General features: G+C 39.7%; 1 protein-coding gene across 1 annotated transcript in view; it reads left to right on the top strand.

Annotated features, from left to right (window-relative positions):
- Nucleotides 1-24,813, top strand: part of LOC109622245 (protein phosphatase 1 regulatory inhibitor subunit 16B) — a 396,202-nt gene that overhangs the window by 4,470 nt on the left and 366,919 nt on the right. The window lies entirely within an intron of this gene.

The raw sequence follows: 24,813 nt of genomic DNA, 5'->3' as shown, positions 1-24,813 counted from the left end.
GCATTTCGAGAAGATTTTTCCAGGGAATGCCCAAAAGACTAATCAAGATAATCTCTAGAAAATCCAAGAGAATCTTCTGAAGAATATCATTGGAAATCTCTAGAACATGGCCCCTGGTAATCACAAGTAGATTTCTTCAAGCCATCTGTAGATGATTTTTCATGGGAATTTCCAGAAGATTTTCTCTGGGTGGGTCCTAGAAATTTTCCCATAGAATCAGCAGAAAATTTCAGTTAACTTTCTCAGAAATTTCTAGAAGATTTCCCCAGAGCATACCAAGAAAACTTTTCTAGGAAATTTTGCTGAAAAATTTGCAATGGAATTTCCAGAAGATTTTACAGAAAATTTACCTAAAGATATTCGTGAAGATTTCCTACGAACTTTCCAGAAGATTTCCAATGTGAATTTCCTAAAGGTTTTCCCAGGGGATCTCCAGAACGTGTCCTAAGGGAATTTCCAGGAGTATTCTTAAAAAAGTCTCCTGTAGATTCCTTCCCCAGGAGTCATAAAAAACCTGCAGAAGTTTTTCCCAAGGAATCTCCGGAAGATTTTATCAGCATATTTCCAGAAAATTTACTCAGGAAATGTCCAGAAGCCTTCCCCATTGAATCTCCAGAAGATTTCCTCAGGAATCTCCAGAAGGTTTCCTCTGGAAATATCCCGGAAATTTTTCCAAGAATTTAAGAAAATCTTTGGAAGATATCCTCAGATTTTTTTCTCTAGAAAAACCCAGAGAATCTCCAGAAGAATGTCATTGGAAATCTCCAGAACATTTCCTTGAGGCATCTGCAGATGATTTTTCAAGGGAATTTCCAGAAGTTTTTCCATGGGAGTGTTCAAGAAATTGCCCCAAGCTATCTCTAAATTTCCCCAGGGAAGCAGCAGAAAATTTTCACAGGAAATGTCTTCAGAGATTTCCCCAGAGAATTTCCAGTAAATTTTCTCAGGAATTTCTAAAAGATTTTCCCTAAACATGGCCAAGAAACCGGTCCACAATTTTTTTTCAGAAAATTTTCCAATGGAATCTCCAGAAGTTTCTTTGGGAATTTTTAAAAGATTTTCTCAGGGTATTTCGAGAACAATTCCTCTATAAATCTCGAGAAAATCTCCCCAAGGAACTACAAAAAAATTACCTAAATATTTTCCTGAAGATTTCCCACGAACTTTACAGAGGATTTCCAGTGATTTTAAAACTTTTTCCCATGGAATCGTCAGAAGATGTCCTAAGGGGATTTTCAAAAACTTTCTCCAAGGAACCTTCTGTAGATTCTGCCATGAAATCTTCAGAAGCTTCCTCCCAGGAGTCTTTAGAACATTTTCTCAAAGAAATCTGCAGAAGTTTTCCCAGGGAATTAACAAGATTTTCTCAGGGAATCTCCTGAAGTTTTCCCTTGGGAATCTTTAGAAGAAGATTTTTTCAAGAACTCCGGGAAATCTTTTGAAGATTTCCTCTGAATTGTACGAAGGTTTCCCCAGGAAATGTCCTGAAGATTTTTTAAAGGAATCGCCAGAACATTTCACCAGGAATTTCGTTAGGATTTTCTCAAGGAATTCCCAAGAGATTATTCCAAACAATCTCTAGAACATCTATGAAAATCTTCAGAAGAATGTCATTAGAAATCTCCAGAACATTGCTCCTGGTAATCTCAAGTAGATTTTCTCAAGGCGTCTAAAGAATATTTTTTGTGGGAATTCCCAGGAGATTTTCCCAGCGAGTGTCCAAGAGATTTCCCTAGCGAATCTCCAGTACATTTCCTCAGTATTTTCCAGAATATCTCCCCAAGGAACCAACAAAAGATTTACCCATGGAATTTCCTTGAAGAATCTTCAAGAGATTTTCCGAGGGAATGTCCAGCCCATTGTCCCAGAAATTTTCAGAAGACTCGCCCAGAGCGTGCCCAGAGAACTTTCCCATGATATTTCAGAAGATTTTCCCAGTGAATTTCCAGAAGTTTTTTTTCGAGAATTTTTGGAAAAATTCCCCAGGAAATCTTCAGAACATTTTCTCAGAGGATCTTCCGGATGTCTTCTCAGAGAATCTGCAGGAAATTCCTAGATGATTTGCCTGGAAATTTCCTGATAATTTTCCACAGAGAATGTCCAGGAATTTCTACACGATTTGCCCAGGGAACGTCTAGAAGATTTCCCCAGGTAATTTTCAGAACATTTCCTTACAAATCTACAGACAGTTTCCCGAGTGAATCTACAGATGATTTCTCAATGGAATTTGCAGTAAGGAAATGTCCGGGAGATTTCTCCAGGAAACTCTCAGAAGGTTTGTCCTGGAAATTGCCAGAAGAATAGAAGGTTTCTCCAAGGGAAGCTTTTTCCAGCGAATCTTCTGAAGATTCAAGTCTTCCAAAAGTTTTCTCAATAAAATTTCTAGAAGATTTTCCCTTCAATCTCCAGTAATTTTTCCCAGGCATTTACACATGGTTTCCTCTAGAAATTTCGAAACATTTGGTCAGAGAACTCTCAAATGTACTGGAATTTACAGGAAATTTCCCCAGTAAATCTCCAGAAGATTTCCCTTAGAAATGTACAATAGATTCTTCCAGGGATTCCTGACATTTTCCCAGGAAATCTCCATCACATTCCCCTAGGAATTTCTAGAAGGTTTGCCCAAGGAATATCCAGGAGATTTCTCCAGGGAACTCTCAGAAGGTTTCTCCTGGGAATTGCCAGAAGATTTTATCAGGAATTTCTAGAAGATATTCCTAGAGAACCACAAAAAATTTCTTCAGGGAATCTCCAGTACATTTCCCCAGAAGTGTATAGAAGATTCTCCAAGAGTTTTTTCGGTAAATACCTAGAAGATCCAAGTCATCAAAATGTTTTCTGAATAAAATTTCTAGAATATTTCCCCCAGAGATTCGCCAGAAGATCCTCTCAAAGAAACCTCAGAAGATTTTTCCAACTGAACTGAACTGAACTGAATGGAACTGAACGGAACTGAACGGAACTGAACGGAACTGAATGCAACTGAACGGAACTGAACGGAACTGAACGGAACTGAACGGCACTGAACGGAACTGAACGGAACTGAACGGAACTGAACGGAACTGAACCGAACTGAACCGAACTGAACGGAACTGAACGGAACTGAACGGAACTGAACGGAACTGAACGGAACTTAACGGAACTGAACGGAACTGAACGGAACTAAACGGAACTGAACGGAACTGAACTGGAACTGAACTGGAACTGAACTGGAACTGGTCTGGAACTGAACTGGAACTGAACTGGAACTGAACTGAAACTGAACTGGAACTGAACTGGAACTAAACTGGAACTGAACTGGAACTGAACGGAACTTAACGGAACTGAACGGAACTGAACTGAACAGAACTGAAAGTTTTAAAAATGGAGGATGATACTTATGCCAATGGATGTCTCTGTAATGCAAATCAGTCCAAAGTTCAATTTTCATAAAGACTATCGAAATTTCGACCGATTTCAGAAACGCCCTTCGAAACTGACGTTTCCCCCAGGGCAACTATCTTTTTCAGGGTCACATTTCATTTCTATTCAATTATACCCCTCGTCTGATCTGTTTCCTGTCCTTTTCTAGGGTATCACCTCACACAAAGCGCTTTAGATTTCTTCTGTCCAGAGTGCATCTAGCCCAATAGCAGCGCCAATTAAAGCGCTCAACATTTACCTCTTCACGTGTTTTCCGCTCGCGTCGCTGTCTGTCTGTATACAGCATTCCTCATCTTCCCTCGCGACGACTCATCTTGCGCGAGGGAGGTGCAAAAAAACTTGTTTGCATTTTAGAGAGCGATCGAAGTAGGCAGCCGTCGTCGTCGACGACTGAAGACAGGTTTTCTGCAAACTACGATCTACGTACGGCGCACGATGCATCTGCTACTAACGCTGATCGTCGTCATCGTATCTACTGCGAACGATGTGATGCAGCGATTCCTAACCTTGAATCGATTAGAAATCCTGCTGAATTTGATCAATTCCGACGACGATGAAGCGATGACGGCGTTGGTGGTGCAGAAATTTACTCACCTGAATACCGAGGATGATGATCGAAGTAGTCGAGTCGGCGATCGGCATGCAACCGGCTCGATGATTGAAGATGATCATCGAATGCTGCTGCGACCGGTTTTCCTGCTGACTGAGTGAAGGCCTACTGCGCTCCTTCTAGCTATTAGGCACCACGACTTGGGCACTTCCATTCATGACGGCGACGGATTGATCTGCGACGACCACGATGCGATGTCGCGACTCTCCCTGATGTTTTTATTTCGAACCAAACAAGGTGCGCTCTTGTTATGGGTCGAGATCGTGCAGAAGCCTTCATCGCAAAACCTGTGAGTTTGACTTCTCATAGCCTGCAGGACTTGTACTTCGACGACGGCATTCCTCTTACAATTGAGCTGGAGAAACCTCCTCAATTAGAAGCGAGTTTTTTTTTTCTCCAACTTGTGTTATTAGCACCCTACTTCTTCGACCGTTTGTTTTTGTTAGCTCAGTGTTTTTTACTTCTACCGAAACGTAGGCATAAATGGCGATGAGGATATGTACCAGTTCTGTGCAAGGTGGTCTTTCAAGATCAACCGGCTGTGAGGTGAGGAATTTAGTTATCGACGCAGCGATTTGCTGTGGCGATTGGGGTTGATTGAGACTTAACCTGATTTCGTTAGCGTCAAGCGGAATCCTAGAGAATTTTCAGCGGAATCCAAGTGCAACTCAAAGGATTCCCAGCCAAATCCAGGCAGATTCCCAGCGGAATCCTAGCGGATTCCTACCGAATTCCCACCAGATTTCTAGCGGAATCTCAGCGAATTGCCAGCGGATTCCCAATGGATTCCCAGCAGAATCTCAGCGGAACCCAGCGGATTTCCAGCGGAATCCCAACGGTTTCCCTACGTAGTCCCAACGAACGGACTCCTAGGGGAATCCCAGCGAATTCCCAGCGGATTCCCAGCGAAATCCTAGCGGATTTCCAGCAGAATCCTAGTGAAAGAAACAATCCATGTGCGATAATTGAATCGACTTCAGTTACACGCCTTCAGGGGACGGAGGCAGTCAAGTGGTTTCGTAGCAAGTTTCGTGGCGTAGAGGAATAGAAGCGCCCTTCTGCGAATTGGGAGTCGTGGGTTCGATTCCCACCGAAGCGCGTGATTTTTTTTTTGGCATTTCAAGTTCCAATTTGTTCATCGTACCCTTTTTCGTTGTTGTGTGCTTGAATGTCCCCGCGTTTCGAACATTGAAAGTTTTGTAAGACTCAATTGAAACCAATTGAAATGGTATCAAATTCTACGAAAGATTCAGAGCCCATCACCCTTTTTACCAGTTTTTCCATTCAACTTTCTCTTCGCGAGCCCACAGTATTTAGCACTGTCACTTTAAATTCCATCTGCTTACTCTCACCGAGTTGTGACTGTCGCCGACTTCCAAAGAAAATGCAGTTTTTCCTCAGAATCCGCCACTACTGACTGTACAGACTGCCGCTGCTGCACCACCCATACCAGAGTCTGTCTGTTGGTCGGTTGACTGCTCGTCCGTCGGTAAGGTTAGGTTGGTCGCTCGGAATTTCCGAACGCAGAGCAAAGCGGCGCAAAACCTACCAGACATACCGGAATTTGTGCCTTTCTCTCCATATATTTGCGCGCTCGTTTGGTCTTGGAAGTGCTGAGGCGGTGGCGGCATCTCACATAAGCATCGTAGCATGCCAGGAGAAAATTTTCTCGTAGTTATCCGTCATACGGTCATAGCTTGATGCCAGCTATGGTGAGAATAAGTAGGCTGAGAGATTGCGAGAGAGAGGGTCAACGACGGGCGCAAGTGACCGACCGGTGAAACGTGACACCGGCTTCGGAGATTTTCCGGATTTACAGTGGTGCCAGACTAGCGGTTGATGTTTGATTTTTTTATTTATTCATATATTTTCCTTTGAATTTGTCGGAGAAGTTTTTTAAGCATTCTCTGAGAATTTTTTCGTTGTTTTCTGAAGAATCTTTCCAAACTTCTAATATTATCTTTTCGTGCCTTCGCGAGGAAGTTTTCGAAGGCTTTTAGAAGAAGCTTTCCAAGGCTTCTCAGGAAAAAGGTTCTGAAGTTTCTCGAAAAAGTTTTCTACTGTTTTGAGGAGAAGCTTTCCAAACTTCACGGAGATGAAAGCTTTCCTTGGTGTTTGGAAAAGGTTCCCAAAGCTTTTGGAAAACATTTTTCAAACTTCATGGAAAAGCTTTTCTTAAATTCGTCAATCACTCCATGAAGTCTAAAACGGTTTCTTTAGGGATTCCTATAATTATTACTTTGAAAATGCATCAGAAGTTGCTTTGCCAAATTAAGTAGGAATTCTTTCACCATTTTCTTAAAAAAATAATCTCGCAAATCGTTTTAAAGTGTCTTTGGCAATTATTTTAGGAAGATCTCCGTCAAAATCCGTAGGAGTTCTTATGGAATTCTTTACAAATTCCTCCAACAATTTCTATAGTAGAAGCTTCTTTGGGGATTGATCCGGAAAATTCTAAGAAAATTTATTTAGGAATTTCTTTGGTAACCTTTTTAAAATTCCCGTCAGCTATTTAGATAGGAATTCCTTCAATAGTTGCTTCAGGAGTTTGTCAAGCAATTTCTTAAAATATTCTTTCAAGAGAATAGAATTTCTTCGAAAAATTCAAAATTTTGAAAAAAAATCAGAAATTCTTCCGCAACTGCCTGAATATCGTCTCCGGCATTTTCAAGCTTCCCACCCCAATAAATCCTCTGGTAACTTTTCTCAGGTTTTCCTCTGGAAATTCCTACATGAGTGTTTTTTTTTAATTTTCCAACACTTATTGTGAAAATTTTTTGACAGTTTTTCTGAATTATATTCCGTAATCTTTTCAGGTATCCATCCGGCAATTTCTCCAGAAATTGATCTAAAATTTGCTTCAAGAATTCCTTTGACGTGTTCTCAAGAAATTCCTCCGTCAATTTCTATGGAAATTTCTTCGTGATTCGTCTGTGAAAATTCCTACTAAACTTCCCTAAGAAATTTTTCCAGTAATTCATAATAGAATTTTTCAACCATTTCCTTTAAAATCTACTGGAGTTTTTCAAAAGATTATGAAAAAAAAAATGTTTCCATGAATTACTCATAAATTCCTTCAGGTAGTCCTACGTTAATTCCCTAATAATTTGCTATATGAATTCCCCAAGAAACTTAATATTTTTTTATAGGAAGAAACTTGAAAACTTCTTCAGTTATTCCTCCGGCAACTTTTCCAGGACCTCTTTTGGCATTTTTTTTTTAGGAGATCCTCTAACATTTTTTTAAAAATTCCTCCAACAATTTCTCTAAAAGCTTTTTTTTTTGGGACTGATCCGGAAATTTTAAAACAATTCATTGGGAAATTTATTTAGAAACTTCTTCGACAATCTTTTTGGGATTCCCGTCAGCTGTTTAGTTAGAAATTCCCACAAGTGTTTCTCCAAAAATTGGGCAGGCAATTTCATCAAAAAATCTTTCAAGGGATAAGGAATTCGTCAAAAAATTCAAAATTCTAAAACGAAATTTTATAAATTCTTCCACACCTACTTGAAGATCGCCTCCGGCATTTTTTCATGATTTTCCACGACAAATCGTCCAGTAAGAATTTCCTTTGGAAATTGGGGTTTTTGGGGTCTCCTTCTGCTATTTAAAGTTCTTCCGAGTTTTTTTTTTTCAGAAAATCTTCTAGAACTGGTTCAAGATCGCCTCCGGATGTGTATTTTTAATTCCTCCTAAAATTCCTCTGGCAACTTTTCTGAGTATTTTCTCTGATAATTCTCTTTGGAGTTTTTTTTAATTCTTCAACAATTACTTGAGAAAAAGGAATTCCTCTAATTATTTCTAAATGATTTTTTCGACCATTTCTTTAGGAATTCACCGTTTTTCAATAGCATACTTAAAGAAATCATTCAGCAAATTATAGAGAAAATTTTATCTTGAATTCTTTATTAATTTAGAAATTCTTCAGGAATTTCCTTCGGACAGTCCTACGAAAACCCGCTCAATAATTTCCTTGAAATTTTCTACAGGCATTCTTTAGGTTTTCTTACGGTAACTTTTCAAGCAACTCCTCTTGCAACTGTATTTAGGAGATTCTCCAAAAGTTTCTTCAGAAATTCTTAAGGAATTTAAGTGGCATTATCTTGGGCTTTTTTTTATACCAACAATTTTTGCAAGTTACCTTCAGCAATTCTTTCGACAATATTTTTTTTGCAAATTTTTTAGAAATGCCTCCGGCACACCCCTGCCAATTTATTGAGAAAATCCGTAAGTAAATTCAGAACAACTATCATCTGCTATTCTTTTTCCAATACCTCAGACATTTTTTTTTCTCGAAATTTCGGTATTTTTCCACCTTTTTTAAAAATTCATGCGGAAATGTTCTCAAAGAACTCGTCAAGCTTTTTAGGTAGGAGTTCCAGTGAGAATTGCTTTGGAGATCTTTTTTCCAATTCCCTCGACAATAAGTTTAAGAATATTTCTTCTGAAATTCCTTCGAGAACTCCTGCGGTAAACAATTTTAGGATTTCTCTTGGAATTTTTAAAGGAATTTATCCGCTTTTTTCTGAGTTTCTTCCAGCAACTTATTTCGATTTTTTTTCGATAATTTCTGAAGAATTGTACTGGAAATTTCATAAAAAAAAATCTTTAGAAAGCTTTTTAGAAACCCATTTTATATTTTTTCAGTATTTTCTCTATAAGTTTTTATGAGAATTGTACTAGAAACTCCATTTGATACTTATTTGGGAAGTCATTCGAAATTTTTTTTTTGAATTCATTTGATAATTTCCTTTGAAATTCCTCCGACTGTTTTTCCAGCAATTTCCTGAGCAATAACCCTGGAAATTTCTTCATGAATTTCTCTGGTAATTTGTTCTTGAATTCTTTTGTAAATTTCTTAGCTATGTCTCTACACAGGTAGTCGCGTTCGGTATTTTTTTTTCACCGAAATCTCAACTGCTGAGCGTTCGGTAATGGGTTTTTAACAAAATTCTGTAAAATACCAAATTTCGGTAAAATGTAAACGTTTATCTGTCAAACTCGATTGAGATTTCGGTAAAACATTAGCGAAGTTGGTGATTTTTTCTAAGTGTGTAATGAATTTATCTTAGGAATTAGACTGCCGAAATCATGTTAGAAATTCTTCTGACAATTTCTTCGGGAACTACTCCGATAACTTCTTCAACAGTTCTTCCGTATAATTTGTTGAATCAATCCACAAGGTATTACCGGAGAAGTTTGCAATGGATTTTCTAAGGAATTCTTAAATAATGCCCAGAGAAATTGAAGAAAAACTGAAGGAATTTCTGATGAAAAGCCGGAGGAATTTCTAAGAAAATCACAAGAAATTTTCAATGGAGATCATTAGTTGATTGAGTTTTTAAAGAAACTTTTATAGAATTTCCTAAAGATATTGCCAGAGGTATTTCCGATGAAATTGCCGGATGAAACTCCAAAAACAATAACAGTTAATTCAGGATCCTGGTATTTTCTTCAAGAGTTTCACTGGCAATTGGTTCTGGAATTCTCCCAGAAGTTCGTCAGACTTCTTCATGAAGTACTCGACGTTTGTAAGGAATTTGGGAATCCAGCAATTCTTTTAGTATTTCCGTTTAAAACATATTTAAGAAATTAGCATAAAGTAATTCCGGATGAATTTCTAACAGAAATTCTGGAAAGAAGTTTCTAACGGAAGATTCAAATTTATTTCAAATATTGGACGTAATTTTTTGAACGTTTCTATGTCTAAAAGAAATACCATAGAAATTTCAACGGAAATTACAGGAATCCCAGGAAATTACAGGAATTACAGTAGTTTCTTCCAAAATCCCAGGGCATTTTATTCAGAAATTTCAGAGGACTTTACTGATATCTCAGAAAAAAATTTCCGACATCCCAGAGAAGTTTCTTCCGAAAACCCAGAGAAATTGCTTCCAAAGTCCGTGAGGAATTTCTTCACAAATCCCAGAAGGAATTTCTTTCAAAACCCCAAAGGTGTTTCTTCCGAAAATCCAAAGAAATTCCAGAGGAATTTCTTCCAAAATCCCAGAGGAATTTCTTCCGAAATCGCAGAGAAATTTCTTCTAAATCCCAGAGATTTTTTTTTTCAAAACCTCAGAGGAATTTCTACCGAAATGCCAGAGGTATTTCTTCCACAATTTCAGAGAAATTTCTTCCAAAATCCCATAGGGTTTTTTTTTCTAAATCCCAGAGGAATGTCTTCTAAATACGAGAGGAATTTCTATCGAAATGGCAGAGGAATTTCTTCCGAAATCTCAGAGGAATTTCTTTCGAAATCCCAGAGGATTTTTTTTTTTCGAAATCCCACAGAAATTTCTTTCGAAATATCAGGAATATCTTTAGAAATTTCATTGGAATTTCTTTTGAAATTCCAGAGAAATTTTTTTCGATATTCTATAGAAATTTCTTTCATTCATTCATTTCATTCAAATCCCAGAGGAATTTCTTCCGAAATCCCAGAGACATTTTTTTCGAAATCCCAGAGAAATTTCTTTCGAAATCCCAGAGGAATTTCTTCCGCAATCCCAGAGACATTATTTTCCGAAATCCCAGAGAAATTTGAAGATTAGAATCAACCGCGTCGACAGATTTTCCTTCACTCCGGGAAGATTCCCTCGTGGAATCCGGCAAGATTCCTCTGAGGAATCCGGGAAAATTCCTCCGAGGAATGCGGAAAGATTCTTCCGAGGAATCCGGGAAAATTCCTCCGAGGATCCCGGGAAAATTTCTCCGAGTATTCCGGGAAAATTCCTCAGAAAAATCCGGGAAGGTTTCTCCGAAGTATCAGGGATGATTCCTGGGAGGAATCTTTCCGGATTCCTCGGAGGAATCTTTCCGGATTCCTCGGAGGAATCTTTCCGGATTCCTCGGAGGAATCTTTCCGGATTCCTCGGAGGAATCTTTCCGGATTCCTCGGAGGAATCTTTCCGGATTCCTCGGAGGAATCTTTCCGGATTCCTCGGAGGAATCTTTCCGGATTCCTCGGAGGAATCTTTCCGGATTCCTCCGAGGAATCTTCCCGGATTCCTCGGAGGAATCTTCCCGGATTCCTCGGAGGAATTCTCCCGGATTCCTCGGAGGAATCTTCCCGGATTCTTCGAAGGAATCTTCCCCGATTCCTCGGAAATCTTCCCGGATTTCTCGGAGGAATCTTCCCGGATTCCTCGGAGGAATCTTCCCGGATTCCTAGGAGAAATCTTGCCGGATTCGTAGGAGGAATCTTGCCGGATTCGTAGGAGGAATCTTGCCGGATTCCTCGGAGGAATCTTGCCGGATTCCTCGGAGGAATCTTGCCGGATTCATCGGAAGAATCTTCCCGGATTCCTCGGAGGAATCTTTCCGGATTCCTCGGAGGAATCTTTCCGGATTCCTTGGAGGAATCTTTCCGGATTCCTCGGAGCAATCTAACCGGATTCCTTGGAGGAATCTTCCCGGATTCCTTGGAGGAATCTTTCCGGATTATTTAGGAGGAATCTTCCCGGAAGCTTTCCAAGGCTTCTCAGAGAAGCTTTCCAATTCTTCTCTAAGACGCTGTCTAAAGCTTCTCGGAGTAGCTTTCCTAGGCTTTTCGGAGAAGCGTTCCTAGGCTTCTCGGAAAAGCTTTGCAGGGCTTCTCACAAAAGCTTTCCAGGGCTTCTCGGAGAAGCTTTCCAAGGCTTTTTAGAGATGCTTCCAAGGCTTCTCGGAGAAGCTTTCCAAGGTTTCTCGGGGAATCTTCACAAGGTTTCTCGGGGAAGCTTTCCAAGGCTTCTTGGAGAAGCTTTGCAAGGCTTCTCGGAGAAGCTTTCCATGGCTTCTCGGAAAAGCTTTCCAAGGCTTCTCGGAGAAGCTTTCCAAGGCTTCTCGGAGAAGCTTTCCAAGGCTTCTCTGAGAAGGTTTCCAAGGCTTCTCGGAGAAGCTTTCCAAGGCTTCTCGGAGAAGCTTTCCAAGGCTTCTCGAGAAGCTTTCTAAGGCTGCTCGGAGAAGCTTTCCAAGGCCTCTCGGAAAAGCTTTCCACGGCATCTCGGGAGAAGCTTTCCAAGGCTTCTCGGAGAAACTTTCCAAGGCTTCTCGGAGAAGCTTTCCAAGGCTTTTCGGAGAAGCTTTCCAAGGCTTTTCGGAGAAGCTTTCCAAGGCTTTTCGGAGAAGCTTTCCAAGGCTTTTCGGAAAAGCTTCCAAAGGTTTCTCGGAGAAGCTTCCTAAGACTTCTCAGAGAAGCTTCCCAAGGTTTCTCGGGGAATCTTCACAAGGTTTCTCGGGGAAGCTTTCCAAGGCTTCTCAAAGAAGCTTATCAACGTTTCTCAGTGAAGTTTTCCAAGGCTTCTCGGGAGGAGCTTTCCAAGGCTTCTCGGAGAAGTTTTTCAAGGCTTCTTGAAAAAGCCTTTCCTGACTTCTATGAGAAGTTGCCCAAGGCTTCTCGCGGAAGCTTTCCAATGCTTCTTAAAGAGGCTTTTCATGGTTTCTAGGAGAAGCTGCTCCACGATTCTCGGAGAAGCTTTTCAATGCTGCTTGGAGAAGGCTTTCTAGGCTTCCTCGGAGAAGCTTTGTGAGACTTTACGGAGAAGCTTTTCAAGGCGTCTCAGTGAAGCTTTTTATGGCTTATCGTAGAAGGTTTCCAAGGCTTCATGGAGAAGTTTTCCAAGACTGCTCGAAGAAGCTTTCCAAGACTGCTCGAAGAAGCTTTCCAAGGCTTCTCGGAGAAGTTTTCCAAGGCTTCTCGGAAAACCTTCTCAAGTCTTTTCGGAGAAGCTCTCGAAGATGCTTTCCAAGCCTTCCAAGTTTTCTAAGACTTCTCGGAGAAGTGTTCCAAGGCTTCTTGAAGAAATTCTAATTTGTCGAATTTGTCTGTTATACACAACACCGATCAGCGATTTATTACGACGAACTGCCATCACTGCTGCACTTCGGTCTTGTACTAGTCACAGAGAGCGTCTCTCAGAGAATAGCAGAGAGCCGCACCGGCCGGATATCTTTTGTTTGTGTTCAAAACAATTTCGGCGCGGCGCCACTGCTCCTCGTACCTCTCGCTGTTCCTCCTCATCACTTCGCAAGAAGCATGCTCCACAGAGCGTAAATGTTTTTTTTATTTCAAATACAGTCTCGAAACTGTAGCGCCCTTCTCGCGGCACTCTTCGAATCGTTGGCGCGCGGAGATTTTCCCAAACACCCTACCGCGTGCGGCGAGCCAGCCGAACCGAAGAAGGAAAAGCGGATCTCCTCTAGTCTGTGAGCTGGTTCGATGTTGGTGCACGATAGAAGCCAGGTAAACTCCGCCAAGCGTGAACTGGCTGGCTGGCTACACTGAAACCAGTCGCGAAAGAGAACTCGTACCGTTCGGATGCAGTCGCTGAATCGTAGTAGTCGTTGCGTGTGTGTTGGCGCGGCGGTAATCTGAGTAGGCCGCGAACTGTTTGGTGAAGAGCCGTGTGGTTTGGTGTCACGTTTCTTGGACTTAGAGCATATGATCTACGGACAGTATCCGGTTGGCGACGTTGTTTTGAGTGCGTTGGGTCTGGGTCGTCATGGTTTGAATGGCCGAATCTCAATCTCCACCGCACACAAGAGATTCTGCCCTTGACACGTATTCTGCCAAGTTTTGATGCGAATACGTGCGCTTTCGAGGCTTAAGTGTGTTTTCGGGGACGATCCATCACCCATTCATTCATCGGTTTTATTGTTGCCAGCGGCGGCCCCCACAAACACACGTTCTCATGTAGCATGGCACACTATGATTGATGGTTGTTTTGACTGTGACGGGGATTTTGTTCTGTCGAAACCGGCCTGGGCCTGCTGCGATTTGGATTGATGACGGAGCCCAGCTTGGCGCGCGGTGTTTCAACAGGTCGTTCGGTTTTCCAATCGACAGCTATCGATGTGCTGAAAGGGCTTTAACCGTCGTCGCCGTCGTCGCGTGTTTGGAAAATTGCCCAAATTCTCGCGAGTGGATCGATTACAGCGGTGAAGCCACCCCCTAAATAGAAGTGAGAGTGTGTAAGAGGAATTGGGTAACAAAAGTGGAGCATTCTTTTTGCGAAAACAACAATCGAATTGAAAGTGCAACAAGTGCAGTGAGGTGTGTCGGGCAACGACTTCAGCATAATCCAGCGAACGAAGAAGAGTGTTGGACTGCCGCATTACTCAAGCCCACTGTGGTCTGCCGCCATCGATATCGATCTGATCGATCGCATCGACGAAGGAATTTTCTAAGGTGATTGCAGTGCTATATTTTGCTCCACATTCGATTGGTTATTGTTGAATGCGGATATAAAAGGTAGCAGCGTTATGAATGGATACTCAAATTACTACCTAACTATAAGGATTAGTTCAGTGCGCACTGCGCACTGGACCAAGCGTTGAGGGGTGTGGAGTTGTGTAGAGTTGAGCCGGTTGTTCACGTTCCATTGAAAGGTGCTTTGTAAGCTGAAATTCCAAGTCGATTATTGGCTGTTGTGCGGGTTACCAGCCAGCACCAGGCAGGCTGGTGTTTTGAGGTGATCGAGCTGATTTGCCTTGTTGGTGTTATGAACGGTTGATTAGCTGCGGTAGCAAGGTGATCAAATTTCAGTTTTACGCGGTAAACGGCATATCGCTAACAAGGACGGTTTGGACTAGGGTCAACAACTGCTAGTTTACAAGGGTGTTGAATAGTAAGATTCGTGTTGTTTCTCGCTGAATTTGTATAAAATATTACTTACATAGTTGAGCTTTGAAATTTACCAGGTCTACCATGAGATCTACAGAAAGTTTTTCTTCATGCGGTTTTTTTACCATCCTAGAATATTTATGCTTTTGATGCTACTCAGTCTGCTATTCAAATTGTTATTTTTTGATTCATGGTGTCTGCAACACTTAGAAAAAATCACCGACTTCGGTAATGTTTTACCAAAAATCTCAACCGATAAGTTTATTTTACAGGAAAAATCGGTAAAGTTAGCAACTTTTACCAAACTTCGTTAGAATTTGACAGACGATATTTGGTAGTAAATATTTTACAGAATTTCGGTATAAATTCGTTACCGAACGCTCAGCAGTTGAGAGCTGCTGTGTTCTTGTTATAACCGTTTGGCTTTAGGATTGTTACAGAAATTTATGCTGTGGATTTTTTTTTCGAGATTCCACCATAATTTATTCTTGGAATTTCGTTAAACGATAAATTCTTCAATTGCCCATTGGATGTATTACATGTTATTCGTTGTCTAATGTGATCTAACGTTGTCTGTGGTCTCTGGCTGAAGACGGTGTGCAAATTTATCAGGCAACTTGTACGGGATTTCCTTCATCAATTTCTTTGGAAGTTTCACCTGCAATCACTTTGAAAATTTAACTGATAATTGCTTTTGTAACTCTTCCGATAGCTTTTTGCAAAATTTAATTTTCTTATATTTCTTCAGTATTTCTCTGGAAACTTCTTTGGAAAATCTTTACAGAATTCCGTTTGTTATTATTTTCAGAAGGCCGGCTCCAGAAGCACGTTATCCTCCATTAGGGACATTTGTGCCTATCATTACTTTGGAAATTCAATAAGATTCTCTCTTACGAATTAAAAAAAAACACGATGGTATGGCCGGAGAATATCTCAAAGGAATTACCTAAAGAATTTCAAAAAATCAAGGTGTTTGCCAAAGAAGTTCTCAAAAAAAATTGTCGAAATATTTCTAAATACGTTTAAATGTTGAAATAGCTGAAGGTACCCTAAACGAATAACCGAAGGACTTTTCAAAATTACTACTGAAATTCACAAGGGAATCCTGAAGTAAATTCCGTTGCAGAAGAAATTTCCATAAAGAATACCGAATAAGTTATCGAAGGCACTTCCAAAAGCATTCCAAAAGAAGTTTCCTTAAAAAACCTTGAAGGAATTTTCCGACAATTTCTAAAAGAATTTTCTGTGTGATTTCCAAAGATAATGAAGAAGAAATTACCAAAGGAATTGCTACATAATATCACATTTAATTTGCCGACGGAACTGCAGAAAGAAGTCAATAAGAAATTTCAGGAAGAAATTTTAAAAGTATTAATCAAACAGATAAAAATAATGAGATTCACACGTCATGTAAATTTCATGTGTTATATGTCATGTAAACACTCAGAGTCATGCTGAACTACATGACATATAATGGAAGTTTACATGATATTTTATGACTTTTACATGATATGTCATGTAAACTTATGTGATATCCCACGCTCCAATTGTGTGCATCATATGTCACAGAATTTTACACTCTTTTAGAGTTTCCTGAAGGATTGCCAACAAAATTTAGAAGAAATTTCCGAAAGTGTTACCAAAGAAATAAAAAGAAAAATTTCTCAAAATACTTTCCAAAGAAAAAAAAAATCAAAACATTTAAAAAAAATATGAATAAGTTTCCAATTTAAATGCAGAATGGTTTTCCAAAGCAATTGCCAATAGAAATGCCGGAACTGTTTTCAAAGGAATTGTTGAAAAAATCCAATAGAACTGCTGGAAAGCTTCCTATTGATATTCTGGGAAATTTCAATAAGAGTTTCCCAAGAGATTGAAAACCAATAAAAATTCAAAAGCTTTTATTCTTTTGAGCAAATCTTCTGAAACCTGTATTCTTTGAAATGGTCCAGAACGTGAGATATGGGACGCTTAGACTAGACCAAACTTGTAGCTCATTACAGCATAGTGAGTGAATCTCGAACTTAATTGATTTCTTGAAGAAAGTCGTCTCAGCAACTTAGCTATAGCGGTATTCTTTCAAGTGGTCCAAAATGCGGGATAAATGACGCTTAGACTAAACTGGAAACTGCTAAGATCACTAGCGCCACATAGTGGGCAAATTTCAAACTGAATTGTTTTCCAGATGAATGCTTCTTCTGAGAAACTTTGTTAAAGAGAGTATCCTTCGATGTGGTTCAGAACGCGAAATATATTACGCTTTGATCGAACTGACATCCTTTTTTTTGCAACAACAGTTGTCATTCTTAGTAATCCAGATCGTGAGATATGCGACGCCCTGAATCAGATCTCATTACAGCACTAGGGCCAAGTAGTGAATAAATGTTGGACTAAATTGCCTCCTACTAGAAAACTATTATTCTTCCGAGCAATTTTGTCGAAGTGAGGTTTCCTCTGAGTGGTCCAGATTGCGAGATTTACAACGTTTAAGCTAAACTCATAGACCACAAGAACAATAGTATCACTTAGTGAGTGATTTTCGAACTAAATTGAATCTATTGAAACCTATTACTTTTCTGGACATTTTTGTCGAGCACAGTATCCTTCAAAGCGGTCCAAAAATTTACCAAAAAAATCCACGTAGTGAGAGAATCTCGAACTAAATTGATTTTAAAGTGAAAGTTATCACTATTATGAGCAACTTTGCCAAAAACTTATCCTTCTGAGTGGTCCAGATCGCAAGATATAAGACGTTTAGACCAAATTGGATGCGCCACGTAGTGAGTAGCTTGAACTAAATTGTTTTCATGTAAAAAATCTTAGTCTTCTGAGCAACTTTGCCGAAGACAGTAACCTTCTAAGTGGTTCAGAACACTAGCGCCACGCAGTGAGTGAATCCAGTTTGTGAAAGCTTCCAGTCTTTTGAGTAACTTTGCCGAAGACAGCATCTACCTAGGTGATCCAGAACGTTTAGACTAAACTAAAGGCTTACAAAACCACTAGTGCCACGTATGTGAAAGCCTTCAATTCTATAACCAACTTTGCCGAAGACAGTATTCTTCTAAGTGGTCCAAAACGCGAGATTTACGACGTTAAGGCTAAACTGGAAGCTTCTAGCAATACAAGCGCCAGGTAGTGAGTGATTCTCAAAGTAGATTGTTTTTATGCGAGTTTTCAGTCCTATAAGCAAATTTGACCAAGACAGTATCTTTCTAATTGATCCAGAACGTGCGATATACGACGTTTAGACTAAACTGGAAGTTCCCAAGATTCTTGGACTAAGTTGTTATCTATGCGAAAACTCTTAGTCTTCTGAGTAACTTTTCCGAAGACAGTATCCTTTTAAGTGGTCCATAACGCGAGATAAACGACGTTCAAACTGAACTGTAAGTTCTCAAGAGCACTAGTGAGTGATTCTCGAGCTAAATGTTTTCTATGTGAAAGCTCTTAGTCTTCTGAGCAACTTTGCCGAGGACAGTGAGTGATTCTCGAACTAAATTGTTTTCTATGCGAAAGCTCTCAGTTTTCTGAGTAACTTTGCCGAAAACAGTATCCTTCTGAATGGTCCAGAACACGAGATATACGACGTTCAGTCTCAATTGGAAGCTCAAAAGAACACTAGTGCCTGATTTTCGAACTAACTTGTTTCCTATGTGAAAGCTCTTAGTCTTCTGAGCAACTTTATCGAGGACAGTATCCTTCTAAATGGTTCAGAACGCATCACCACAACTACTGGCAAAATGTAGTGCTATCCTACATGTCCGACATGGTGCCCTGGGTAGCAGATTCCCGGTGGCCAATGCTCCCGGAACCACTGTTTTAACATATCTACACATTCTTGACAAAATTATCTATCAAATAAGAAATTGGTCATTTAAATTGGTGGAACGATCATCTTTATATAAGAGTTTGAATTTTTGGGTCATAATGACCCCATTGCATTATTTTTTTAATGCCCGAAGAAGGTTAAGGATTTTCTCTTGTGATTTATTCTGGAATTCCTGCAAATATTATTCTAGAACTTTCGGATATTCCTTAAGAACTTGTTCCTGGAATTCCTTTGGAATCCTTACAGGTATTTCTTCGGAGATTGCAATAGAGATTGCAATTATAATAGAAATTACTCAACGGGTTTATCTGGAAACTCCTGTTAAGGTTTCTACAGAAATTACTACGGGACTCCTTCAGAAATGTATATAGTTCTCCCGCAATCTACCTGGGATTTTTCCAGTGATTCCTTTTTGGGATTTTTAGTGGTTTTTGTCTGTAGGGATTCTTCCAAAGAGATACTTCTAAATATTTGTTCGAAAATTTCTTTTGGAACTTATTTTTTATAGTATTGCACACGTTTTCTTTTGAGTTCCAATATCTTTATTTTGATGTACAAAAAAATAAATAAAATAACTGAATCTGCTTCCGCTGCCGTTATCTGTCTTCTGAAGACCGCAATTACTATGCTACGAGAAAACTGTTTTCCATTAGGGTTGGCATGATAAGAAGAAGTAGAACAATTCAAAAGTTTTACTGTACAATGCAAAAAAAAACATTTTTCATGATAAAGCATTCCCCCCCAAACATTTTACTGTACAAGTGTGGAACAAACAGCTCTTAAACACACTTTAGCTCAAGAAGCTGTTGTTCAACTAGTTCCTGCTTTTTTCTCTGCCTTCAACACTCACTTCCATTTTTGCACACACAGCAATCCTACCTACTCCCCCACTCATGTGCGGCACTCCTCACTCGTTAATATTATGTTTGACGAGCTCAGAACCATTTTTTATAAGTAAACTTTAAATTTAGGGTTGATTAAAAAAAATATTTCGATTTAGTTAGCTCAAAACTCTACCAGGGTCTGACAAAATTGGCTCCTCACTGTCGCTTTGTTGGAAAATCCACCACTTTTCCTTCATGAAGTTTCAAAGTAGTGCTGTACTCTTTTTTGGCACCATGAGGATTATCTCTAGTTTTTGAAAGTACGAGACTCCCAAAAGCATTTCCGGCGGAAACCTTGGAAGTATCCCAAGAATATTAAATTTCTAGCTAAAACTAATATTTTTTTTTTGGAAAACTTTGGCTAGAAATTTAGCCCAAAGTGAAATTAATTAGAAGGCACAGTAATTGACAAATTGAGAGATTTGTAAAAAAAGTGTTCTGATGGGAATAGAACTCACGACTCCGTATTTGATAGACCAGTGCTTTAATCAACTAAGTCACAGAACAAATAACGATTCAGCAGAATGTCGTGACCCAAGTGGCCATGGATGGAAGGAAGTTCAGGAGTTTTCAGTGGGAGAAAATTAGGGAATGTGTTCCATCAGTAATCTCACGCTCCCATATTCATCCTATTCGAAAACAAGCGATTACGGCACCGATTGATTCCGTTCTTTTTGTTTTCATGCGTGCTCACACCTAACAAAAAATACAAAAATAAGAAACAAAAGAAACAACGCTTCAATCCTTTGTTTTTCGTAGGATGAAAATGGGAGCCACATGCTTAATAAGGGAACCAGTACCCTATATTCTTTTTCGACAATTTAATTTTTATTCAATACGTTTTTCCGTCCGTCTTCTACAAGTTCCGTCACAAAATTAACTATTTTCCCCATGAAAATCATCGCCTACTAAAGTTTTCAAAAGAACAATCTAACAATCAATATTATTGCAGCCTACACAGCTCTACACAGAAAAGAAAGCCAAACCGATTCTGAGCTAGTAGATGCAGTTGCTGCATCTATTCTAGAAGACGTGTTTAAACTATTTTCGGGAATCAAGTCAAACCTTTCAGGTGGTCCAGGAAAGTACTATAGTTTCATTTTTCAATGTTGAAGAATACTTTACGAAGAAAGAGGGAAGATGCGTTCCAAATTAATTTTTTTTTTTGTTGTAAAAAGTTTTGAATCAGTACCCTTGGATCATGACATAAAAAAAAGGAGCAGGAATTAACTTTTAGACGCAGTCATTTTGGGTCTCTATTAAATGAAAAAAAAAAACAGAAAAACCGGGAATCATCAGGGAATGCTATTAAATAGGGGAAAACCTGGAATACTCAGGGAATATTTTGAGTACTCAGGGAAATTATAAAATAAATCATTGGGTCGTATGAAAAAAGTAGGGAACTTTACTGTTGTAGATATACTCAAAAAAAGAGTCCATATAGATTACTGAATTGTTGGTATGAATAAAAACTTTTTCAAGTATGCAGTGTTTTCTTCTTTCGAACATGTTTCTTATTACAAACTTAGAAACTTAGAAACTGACAAAGCAAATATTCTCCCGTATTATGCTGCAGGTTCTTACAGGTAGCTTGTGGTTCCGTGAAGATATTATAACTTACTCTGCATGTTCGCAAAACAACTTTAATCAAGAAGGAATCCAGGTAGTCGTGGAATACAAGAAGAGCTCCGTCCTAGACCTAGCACATATTTCCGAAAAACCAGTGATTCCGATAAGATGCTACAAATTCCGCGTGGACGTGGAAAAACCTGGAAGTTAAAATTCATATAGAAATTTCACCACAAGGATTTTTCCAGAAATTCCGTCAGAGTTTCTTCAGAAATACCTCCTGGAATGCCTGCCAGGATTGCTTACAAAATTCTTTCCGTATGTTTCACGCCATTCATCTTCATCTTGGTATCCTTTTTTGAATTTTTCTCGGATAGGTATACTTTCGGATTCCTTCCAGCATTTTTCCAGGATTCCTGAATTCCGACCGATTTCTCCTGGAGTTTTTCACGGGGATGGTACAGAATTTCTTCCCAGCATTTCTCCCAGAGGCTCTCGTTGGATTTTCCCGGAGCTCCCCATGCATTTTGCTCATGGAAATTTCAGTAAGATTTCTACCAAAATTTATCCCAAATCCTCTAAGAATTTCTATCGAGATAAATCGTAGAAGTTGTCGCAGAAAGTTTCCTAGAATATCTTTCTGGATTCCTTTTGGATATTTTACGCTATTCCTTCCGGTGTTCCACTTGGGACTTCTCCAGATTTTTTCTCAGAGCTGCTACAGGTGTTATTTCTTGGATTTCTACTAGAATTCCTCCATGGAATTCTTAAGGACCTGGGATCGAATCCCACTCCCGACAAACTCGCTAAATGTGAGTTCTTCCTTCGGAAGGGAAGTAAAGCGTGGGTCCCGAGATGAACTAGCCTAGGGCTAAAAATCTCGTTAATGCAGATAAAAAAAAAATTCTTAAGGAGTATTCACGAACTTTCTGCAGGAGTACCTCCCGAGATTTCTTCCAAAGTTTTTTTCTCTCTCTCTCTCTCTCTTCTTGGCGTAACGTCCTCATTGGGACAAAGCTCGCTTCTCAGCCTAGTGTTCTAAGAGCACTTCCACAGTTATTAACTGAGAGCTTCCTCTGCCAATGACCATTTTGCATGCGTATATCGTGTGGCAGGCACGAAGATACTCTATGCCCAAGGAAGTCAAGGAAATTTCCTTTACGAAAAGATCCTGGACCGACTGGGAATCGAACCCGTCACCCTCAGCATGGTCATGCTGAATACCCGTGCGTTTACCGCCTCGGCTATATGGGCCAGTTTTTTTCTGTAATATCTTTAAGAAATTTCTGTGAGCTTTACAGTTCCTCACTGATTTTCTACGGGAGTTTCAGCTGGTATGTTTCTTAAAGCTTCTCGTGGGGTTTATTTTGAAGTTTTACCTGAGATTTCTCTCGAAGTTTCTCCTGGAATTTCTCTCAGAAGATGTCTTCCGATGTTGGTCCTGCGATGTCTGTCAGAGTGTTTTTGAATTTACCCCAGACTTTCTCCTATGTCTTTTTCCGGAGTGCCTTCTGGGATTTCTCATTGAATTTACAGAATCAGGCTGTTCCTCTTATTTTTTTTCCAGATTTCTTGCAGTGATTACCCTGTGATTTTTTTACAGGTTTTCTCTGCTTGATGCTTAGAACTCTTCCCGGAATCATTACCGAGATTCTGGATACTACTTTAGGTATTCCTTTAATAGGTACTCTCAGAGTTCTTGCAGGGATTTTTCTACGGGTTTTTTCTCAGAATGTCTCCTGTGATAAATCACGAAATTCATTGTAAGAAATTCCCGAAGAAATAATCGAAATCTTGCGAGAAATTCCGCAAACTGTTATTGATGAAATCTCGACAGGAACTACAAGAAAACCTGAGAAAAAATAAGACATCTTGGATGAAAGTTCTAAATGTAATCCCGAGAGGAAATATTAAGGACATCCAAGGTTAAACTCTAAAAATCTCATGGAGTACTGGGAGCAGCAACGGGTGAAATTCCGTGAGAAAATCTGAGAGAAATACAGGAAATCTATCGGTAAAGGTTTTAGGATTAGGATCCTAAGAAAAACTATTGGAAAGCTATTCCGGAAAACCTCTAAGTAACAGATAACTCGTGAAAAACTTTTGCGAAAATCCAGGAAGGAACTATGGTAGAAATCCCAAGAACAGCTGTCAGAAATCTTGAAAGAAGTTAACTTAAATTTTTTTGATACTCTTTTATGGTTTTTAAAAAGTATATAATTTTTAAAAAAAATTGGGTTATATTTTGAACTATCTTCTTCTTTATGGCTCTACGTCCCCATTGGGACTTGGCCTGCCACGCTTCAACTTAGTGTTCTTTGAGCACTTCCACAGTTATTAAATTGAAGGGCTTTCTTTGCCTGCCATTGCATGAATTTGTATATTGTGAGGCAAGGACAATGATACACTATGCCCAGGGAGTCGAGAAAATTTTCCCGACCGGAACGGGAATCGAACCCGCCGTCTCCGGATTGGCGATCCATAGCCTTAACGACTAGACTAACTGGAGACCCTGACTTTCAACCGAGGCAGATAGGTGGCCAACTTTTCGGGGCTCAACTGGACGAATGTACGATGCCATCTTTATCAGCTGCTTTGTTGATTTTAAGCTGGTGAATCGTATTCCTAACTTCCTTTAGCGTGAATGTTGGATAATGTTCGTCCTCTGCTGCACTGACGTAGTCGATTGCTCGGTTGCCGTGCTGTCCCGTGCCTACGTTCTCCACAACATCGGTGTTCATCGAAGTGCTGCTTCCACCTTTCGATCACCTCACGTTAGGGTGGGGCTAATTTGAAAAAATCTCTCCGATATAAGATTTCCCAAGTGGAAAGCGATCTACTAGTCGAAATAAGTGAGCTGTACAAAAATGAGCGATTTCGGTTGATATTTAGGGGTGGCGCAAAGGGTTCAAGTGAAATTTTTGCTAGAACTAACTTTCAAAAATTATTTCAAATTTAATTTTCAAACTTAACTTTTCCAGACTAAACTGGTGATTCTAGAACCCAATTGGGCCAAATTTATGCTCAAAATTGCGATATCTCCACTGGTTTCCGAGATATTAAAAAAAAATGTCATATTTTGGTACCAAACACAAAAATCACTGAAAAACGACATTTTTTTCAAATATCTCAGAAACCAGTAGAGATATCGCAATTTTGAGCACAAATTTGGCCCAATTGGGTTCTAGAATCACCGATTTAGTCTAGAAAAAATAAGTTTGAAAATTAATTTTAAAATGTTTTTTGAAAGTTAGTTCTAACAAAAATTTCAATTGAACCCTTTGCGCCACCCCTAAATATCAACCAAAATCGCTCATTTTTGTACAGCTCACTTATTTCGACTAGTAGATCGCTTTCCACTTGGGAAATCTTATATCGGAGAGATTTTTTGAAATTAGCCCCACCCTAACCTCACGTCCATCCGTCAAGAGGCCCCCATTCTTATCCCTGCATATATCGACTCACGGCAGGACGCCATTGCGGGATTCGTTAAGGACAGACTTGTTAGAATCCAAAAATGGCCGCCACAATGGCCGACTTCGGCACCTACTCACGATTTCGAGCGCACAAATCTCTTTGTAAACAAAACCGGCGCACCTGATCTTCTTATTTTAAGCTTATTGCAAGTGAACAAGAACAGAACAATAAAATGCACTATTGTTTGAAGCTTGCATCTTGAGATTTGTGCGTCTAAAGTTCTAATGCACTGTTGAAGCGGGATTTCAAGACGTTTGTCCTTAAGTAAAGATAAAGAAGGCTGTGTTTTGAAGAAGTTGCTTCTCATGGCTATGTTCTTGGAGGCGCCGAAATTGATGAGTCGTAGACTGTGTTCGTTCGTCAGCTGATGAGCGTTGAGCTTTTCAGTCCTGCCCATATCACATAGTAGATATAACCA

This window comes from Aedes albopictus, chromosome 3 (genome assembly GCF_035046485.1).
Source record: "Aedes albopictus strain Foshan chromosome 3, AalbF5, whole genome shotgun sequence".
NCBI lineage: Eukaryota > Metazoa > Arthropoda > Insecta > Diptera > Culicidae > Aedes > Aedes albopictus.
This window is presented reverse-complemented; position numbering and strand designations above follow the sequence as displayed.